The sequence below is a fragment of the Aythya ferina genome (assembly GCF_964211825.1).
Source record: "Aythya ferina genome assembly, chromosome: 2".
Taxonomy (NCBI): Eukaryota; Metazoa; Chordata; class Aves; order Anseriformes; family Anatidae; genus Aythya; species Aythya ferina.
This window is the reverse complement of record NC_140297.1, coordinates 82393243-82400497: the sequence shown is the minus strand read 5'-3', so window position 1 is coordinate 82400497 and position 7255 is coordinate 82393243.

Genomic DNA, 7255 nt, shown 5'->3' with positions numbered 1-7255 from the left:
CCTCTGAACCTACTTGCTCACTGATCTGAAATCCTTTGCAAAATCATGTCCTCCAAGCTGTATCTCCTCCCTTCTCATACCACCAGACCGCTTTGTAGGCATGGCCAAGTACTTGTTCCTAGATGCTCCCACTGGCATTGGAGCACATGCTATTAGAAAGGATGTTTCCCAAGAGACCTTGGTTACCCTGCACATCTTGTCCTGCATAAAATGAAGCCACAGATTCCTATGCTACACTAAACACTCACAGATTGCATGATGGCTGTCTCATCATTTTGGAAATGGTTGGCTTGTTTCTCACTTAGAGTAAATATCTGGGCCAGTACAGGCCTCCGTTACACTGCAGCATCAGCTCCAACGTCTGTACAAAACCAAGCTACACCCCACTGTTCTGACTCAGGGAGCAATAAACACTGAGGATAATGCCTGTGTGTAGGGGAATGTGTTTGCTAGGAACAGAGCCTCTTGTACACATCATGCATATTTTACTAACACATCACAATGGAACATAATAGTCTCATGCAATCACTCCCAAGAAGCATCACTCTTCTTTCACTGGCATGTTTGCGTGAGCATCTCTTCAGTTTCAAAGCGTCATTGCAAACACAGAAGGAAGTTTTGAAACACTTCTCATCACCAAACTTCTGTGCCAAGGAGCACCTACTCTTAATAGTTTCAAAACAAAAGTTGCCAACTACAAAAGGGTGGACCATGCCTGTCCACAGCCACACAGCCGCTATGGCAAGGCTGCAGCTGCCACCTCACCTTCAGTTCCTGGGTTCTGCTGCTGTGTCCTGGTACACCACAGAAGGAAACACTTGCGGAAACATGATGGCAAAGATAATTCAAATCAAAATTACCCAATCCTGAACCAACATCCTGAATTTTTCCAGAATAGTTTTAAAAAGTGCTCTTGCAGGTTGATTAATAATTCTCAAAGAATTTTGCAAAAGGGGAAAATAATTCCATATGGCAGGGTGCTAAAATGAATTAATATCCTCTCATTGAAGTAAAGGCCAGGCACTCTAGTTATCATTACTGCTTCTCTGTGCCAATTGCTGTACACAACAGACCTCAGACAGTCTCTTCTGTCCTCAGGGAGCATCTATTCACACCATCTTGGACACAAAAGCAATTTAAAAGGTATTAGAAAAAGGCTACATGAAGAAGAGTTTTCAGGATCTCAAGGTGTGGGCTTTTTGTTGTTGTTCTGTTATTGTTTTAAATAAAAGGCCAACTCCATTAAGAAAAAAAAATGCAGTTGTAAGAGGTTTTGTCAATGCTGGGAGTTAGCAGGGAAGACAAGGAGCTCAGTTTTAGCCAGGTTAAACAATAACTTGCTACTATTTGTGGCTGGCTCCCAGAGGACCAAAGAAATTAACTCGTGGTTAGTTAAATAATAGTTTTAGTAAAACAATGATCAGATCAAATAACTGGCATGCATGTGCAGGAAGTCTTTCAAAATACTCAGGTCCTGCAAAAAAAAAGTTAGATCAAGAAAATGTCTTACAAATGTCTGATCCCTGAAGTAACTGAAGCCCATAGAAATTGGATGCTTGAAGAAAAAAAAAAAAAAAAAAAGATTTTTTTAAACCTTAATCCCAACATTCTCTCCTAAGAATAACACAATTCTCTACTTTCAGCGTTTTCTCTTCATGCAGATGTTTTCATTCCCTTGTTACAGTAATCTTTTTTTTTTTTTTTTTTCCTGCAACCACAGCTCTCTTTTAACCTTTTGTTTTATTTTTAAAAGAGAAATAAATGAAAGATTAGGCTATGTGGTTTCATATCCTCCAGCTGAGTTGTCCAGTGAAAGGAGCAAGTAACTGAAAAGGAGGAAGGCTAACTGAAGGACAAGACTGTGGATATCCCACAAGGTGGAAACAACCACGAAAGCAAAGCTCTGAGACCTACCACAGGTACAGCTCGGCACCTGCTCCTGAAGCACATTCACATATTTGCAGGCCCTGAGAAGAGCAGGTCTGGCCCCAAGTGATTTTAATGCATCTGGACTATGAGACTGGTTGGAGAAAGCCACAGCTCCTTCAGTCTCCTCCTGCATGTCATGATGAGCACTGCCGCTGGCTTGGCGACTGCAGAGTCAGGTCTGTGGTGAAATTGCTCTGAGCAAAGTTACCAGCGTTGCTATGAGAGGATTGCAGTATATGGAGCAGACTGTGCCTGAAAAGGGCCAAATTGCCTCACAGAGTTCAACCAGAGTGCACAAAGGCTGGGTGCCCTCAGGCAGTATTTGGCCCCTAATCTCTGCATTTCTGATCCATAGAAGTAATTGCCTGGTGGATGTTTTGTGACTATCGGAGTTTGAGAAGGCAGCTCCAGGTACTGAGAGTTGTTTATATAATCCACAGCGCAAATGGATGCTGTCAGCAAAGCAACATGTGTTCAAAGAGAACAGTGACAAAGAAACTCTGTTTTCCTCAAAACTGAGAGTGAGTTTTCTTAAGTGTAAATACATGCACACACTTGTGGTAGATATTCATCTAAAGGTGAATTACTGCCCCTAACCTGTGCTTGCGTCTATCAGTTTACATTACATTCAGGTAGTGGTGAACACTGCCTTTTGGGTGGGTGTAGAGTACTTCATGAGCTTTTTGGATGAAGGGCAGGTAAAAACTTGCTTCGTCTTGTATCCAAGATTCGAGTATTTACCTGTTGGAGCCCTGCATATTAAGGCCCACGCATTTACCCTGCAATACAACATGGAATTTTAATGAATTCACGGACTCTGAAGGCCCCCACCCATCTCTTCTCAACTGAAATCCTTTGCATTCCTCACAACTACATCTACTCTGCCTGCAATGGTGGCTGACCTGACTGGGAACAAACACGTTAAACAGAGAAAGTGTCAGACTTTTCCAGGTGCCATCTAAACCAAAGCAGAAAATGTCCTTCCTCTTTCAGAGCATAAGATAAAAAACCTCTTAGTTCTCCCCTCCCATGACATAATTTAATAGCCTACATGGCACTAAGGTATACAGCATCACAAGCCAGGCTTGATCACTTTAATCTTACTATTAGAAAAAACATTTATGCTCAAACACAAAAATGTTTGTGGTGAACAGAATCAACTGCTTATCTAAAGGAAAAATCAAAAATAACAGTGAGGTAGAGCTTTGCAGAGTCTTGAACAGATTTACCATGCTGCAGCACATCATCGCCATCCAGGAGGGAAAGGGGTATGCATAGATCCTAATTCCCAGAATGTAGCAGAATCTATTTTTCCAACCAATGCTGGAAACTACTAGGTATGAAGTGTTGTTTTATCCCAAGGGAGAGGGACTATGCTGCCCAGAGAGAAAGATGTAGGCAGACAGTTTCTATTTAAGAGTTTCAAAATGTGATGGAAGACCAAAAAAAAAAAAAAACTCTAGATATCGTCAGTCTCACATACTGCCCTGACAGCTACTCCTGGAAAAGAAAACCAAACATTTATTTTTGGAGGGAAGTTGAATGGAGAACAGAGAAGAAGAATGGCATGGCAGCTGTGATAGAGACAGAAGACAGGGGATCCAAACTTACAGCTCTTCAGTCCTTATCTACCTCTAGCCGGAGCCCAAGGGACTAATGTCCACTGGCAACAGTGGTATATCTCATGCCAAGATCACCCAAGTGAATTGGCTTGACAAATCCCTTATCAGATAGTAGTATTTCAATTAGGGTAAGATTTGACATTTCAAAGCAAACTTCTTAAAAATACAACCTGCCAATGACAGTCAAAATGAAGTTTTGGATTACGAAACATTGGACAGCTCTATATTCTTTTAAATCCCAAGCTCAGCATCAAAGGAGATGGAGCAGGATGAGTAATGCATGCAAATGATTGTATTCATATTTGAACACAAATCAGAAATGCCTGTCACTGAAAAAATCCCTCGGTTGGTATCCCATCCTAGGAATCAGACTGTGTAATTGAGTACAATAGTACTAGTACATGTGCATACTAAAAATAGCCTGCATGCTCCACTCTAGGAACTGAAAGTCTGTTTCACAAATATACACATCACGCAGGTTGTAATAGTTCATCAGATATTTATCAAATCAATGTTTCCCTCCTCTTCAGCTACTTTCACTGGTAAGCCCCACATCTACAGCAGTTCTTTTAGCAAGAGCTTTGCATTTACTTTTATTATCACTGACCTGACATCTCTTTCTCCCAGCGTCTCTCATTTTATAACTCGAACTGTTCTCCAGGTATTCAGTCCTTCTGACATTACCACCCACTGTTGCAGCCAGTTTCATTAGAACACTTCCATTTTCTGTATGAGTCATTAGTTAAATAGCACAGAAGATTGGTCCCCAGACCAATCCTTGAGACCTTTCAATAACTTCCCTCCAGTCTGAGAGGTCTCTTTTCACTTAAATCTGTCCTTTAGCTTTCCTATCACGTCATTTTTCTGATGTTTCCCAACTTCTCTCACTGTTTCACGTGCTACACGATGCTAGCAGCTAAATGAAAGGGACTGCATTTCCATGACTAGAAGTATCAGTGATTTTATCAAAGGTAGTGATTAGGTTTACCTAGATAATGCTAGATCTACCCTTGTGTTTTATTCCCTTTTTCCATTCCCATATGCCCTACTCTTTCTTTTAGAGTAGTTGCTACCAACAGCATGCACACTACTGGCAGCACACACAGGATGTCATTGCCAGTTCTTAAAGATGGATCTATAGTCTCCAGTTGAATGGTGTCTTCTGCCATGTGTCAAGTCCAACAGAAAACACCGTTGTTGAATCTGCAACCACGTGTATCAGTCTTTTCCAAATTCTGTGACAGCAAGGCTCTAGCCTTCCTCAACATTGAGCTCCTTGAGGTTTTTTTCTCCCACTTCAGCTGAAACTATTTTGAATTCCACTAAAAAACCTTCTATGCCCATATATTCAGTGTCTGCATCTAACAGAAACAGAAGCAAAGTATCTGCCAAATTTTGGGGCCTTGAACAATTTATTATCATTTTTGTTTTATTTTATTTATATGTCTGAAGGACCTTTTACTATTTAAATCTCTTTTGCAGAGTAAAACTCAACATGACTTCTGCCATTTCTCATTTTACCCATACATTTCCTGACTTCTTACATGTGGCTTTCTTTTCTGACCTGTTATTTTTTCTACTCCTTATTCAGTCAGGTCTGGTAACGTTTCTTCCATGTTTTCCATTTTGCAAGATACATCTGTTCCAGATATTTTTTGCACCTTTGCCTCAAAGAAGGGACAGCTTCCCTTTAAAATCCAGTTCTCTTGAGCTCTTCAGGCTATAGGCTAGTTCCTTAAACATATCAAATGCCATCCATCTGGAACTGAGAAGCTTAGCTATAGATCTGCAACTGTTTATCATTCATTTTAATTGAAATTGAAATCCCTTAAACCAAGGTTATTTTCTACTTCATTATACAACTTAACAGTGTCAGATCTAAAACAGTATTACCTCTTGCTGTTTCAGTGACTGGCAAGAAACTCTATTGGTTACTGATTCAGAAATATCTGAATTTAGCTATCTGTTCACCTGCATAATCCAGGAAGTCAAAGCCTCCCATAATGACAGACCTCTAATAACAATAGCAAGATCTTTATCTACCAAATCCAATTCTCGAGGTCACTGGCAGATACACCACACTGCCTCAGCAATCGTACTTTCCCAGCATTTATTTGGCTCTATTAGGTTGGTTATTTAACTCATATTATCTCTCCTTATTTATCTCATTAAAGGCTTAGAGTAACATCACACTGTTTACCATCTGTCTTTCACAAGCCAGGTATGCTTCAGTACCTGTGCTCCTCTTAGTTGCTACTCCTCTAATTCCCACCCTTCCCTTTAGTAACCATTTCCAGGTCTACAAATAAGTACTTAGCCCCATGTCCCATCTTCTTTGTCATTCTTAAATATTCACTTAAACTAACCTCACCATTTCCAGGTGGAAATGAAGTCTCTTGTTTTACTCTTCTGGCATCTCCATTCAGTAACATGCCATGCCTGGTTAGTTTCTGTGAAGAAATTACGCTCAGGCATAATGTGCAATCTGCAACTTTCCTATTAACCTCCACAATTGCTTTGCTGTTTCTGTTGTGCCTCAGTTGTCATCCTCTTCGTTCCTTGTTAAACTTTTCAGCAAAAAAAAAAGTCCTTCTCCCCACCTAGTACCCTCCCAGTTATATGTTTAATTCCATATCTGTAGGACCACTTCCTACCCTTGGTTCTTGACTATTCATGCTCACTTCTTGCCTAGTACAAGCACAGCTCCTCCTCACAGCATGATGCTAACCCAGATTTTAGCTATCATCAAGGGAGGAAATCAGCCATGTACCTCCAGATGCAGAGCCCCTAACCTACTCCCAATATGGAGTCCACAGAGTGATTCTACCACTGCAAACAACAATTTATTTTGGCCAGATTTTTACTTCTGCTTCATATATTTATTTTTCAAAGGTGTCATTAGTAGTTTGATCTCTGCTCCCCACCTTATCCTCTTCCTTAGTATTTACAGATGCAGTGAAATATAAATGGTGAAGAAAGAGTTCTTTTGCATTATTACCTGATCGATATATATAGTCCAGGTTGCTTGGGAGATCTTCACAGAAGGCCAATATTCTTACATAATATCCTTAAGCTATAATCTCCCTTATTCCTACCTTAAATCAAACATAAAAGTACTAAAACTCTATCAACTTTCTCCCTTTAACACAAATAAAAATAAATGTGGTTGGCAAACAGGTTGTCTACTCTCATATTCTACTACTTGCTGGAATTTCACCTTGCGGGAGCTCATGCAAACCATTTTTTATTGGCTTTGGTTAACACAAGTTCAAATAAACTCAACACTCAAAGCCAAACTTTCAAAAGGTGTCATATATTTTACCTGCTTTGAACTCAAGGATTTTGCAGGCTTTCCCTGTAGATCTGCCAAGGTTAGCAAAGTTCAGAGAACTGAGCCCAAATTGCAAGGCTGCAATAAAACCTGAAATGGAGATTCATCTACTTAGAACATTCATGACATTTGTTTTACACAGCTATCTGCTTGGTTCTTTTGACACCACAAAGAAAAGGGAGAGGAGGGGATTTTCCTATATTGTCACCCAGAAAAAAACTGCACCAAGAGCTGTATGTTACGCTACTGTTATCACCATATCTCTGTCACTGTTTCTGTTTTACAAGGAACTGGTGTTGATTTGAAATAAGCCATAACTCAAATTCTGAATTCCAGCTCTTTGAATGCCCCATATGACTCAGTCTCATACCTG